Below are 757 nucleotides of genomic sequence, written 5' to 3'. Positions count from 1 at the left end.
CTAGTCATTGTTTTTGTCAGATATTTTATTTTGTTTGTGTTTCATCTTATTATTTGATATGCATAAAATTAAAAATTATATGTTATTATGCATTATAGCTTTTACTTTGATTAAACTAAAAAACTTAATAAATACTAATCATGGAGGTAAATATATATACATATATATGCAGTGGGTTCCCACAAGGTAGAAGTGATGGCGAACATAATGAAGACATGGCAGCTAATGCTCGTGCTAATAATACCCTTCTTCCCCCATGGATGATTCGTCCTATAAATGAATAGGATGGTATTATTACTAATATATATGAATATGCATGGTTGCAAAGAACGACCTTCCTTAATTATTATATATGATGATGATGTTGTATAATGTCTAATTTGTTATGTCGAAACTCATTTGATGTCTTTTTACTTGAAATATATATGTTATATAATGTATGTGTCATATGTCTGTATGTTTAAAATTTTAAAGAAACTTAGTAAATTCCATGGGTTGTCTATATGTATATATTATATCATATTTATGAGCTTTTGAAGTATATATGGAAGTATGAAACACTATGTCAGATGTGTTAAGATATTATGCATACAAAAACGCAAAGTCCAGAGGTCTAGCATTTTTATTAAAATTTGATCAGTATTTAACTAATAAAAAAAAATGAATAATCTTATACTATTAGATATAATTTCATATTATTAAAAACATTAATAATGACTAATTAATAATTACAAATCACAAAATTTACTGATTCTTT

General features: G+C 25.1%; 1 pseudogene; it reads left to right on the top strand.

Moving 5' to 3' along the window:
* LOC107621133 overlaps positions 1 to 501 on the top strand; it is a 9120-nt pseudogene extending 8619 nt beyond the window's left edge.

This window comes from Arachis ipaensis, chromosome B10, assembly GCF_000816755.2.
Source record: "Arachis ipaensis cultivar K30076 chromosome B10, Araip1.1, whole genome shotgun sequence".
NCBI lineage: Eukaryota > Viridiplantae > Streptophyta > Magnoliopsida > Fabales > Fabaceae > Arachis > Arachis ipaensis.
The sequence above is the reverse complement of the archived record's forward strand: the minus strand, read 5'-3'. Positions and strand labels throughout refer to the sequence as shown.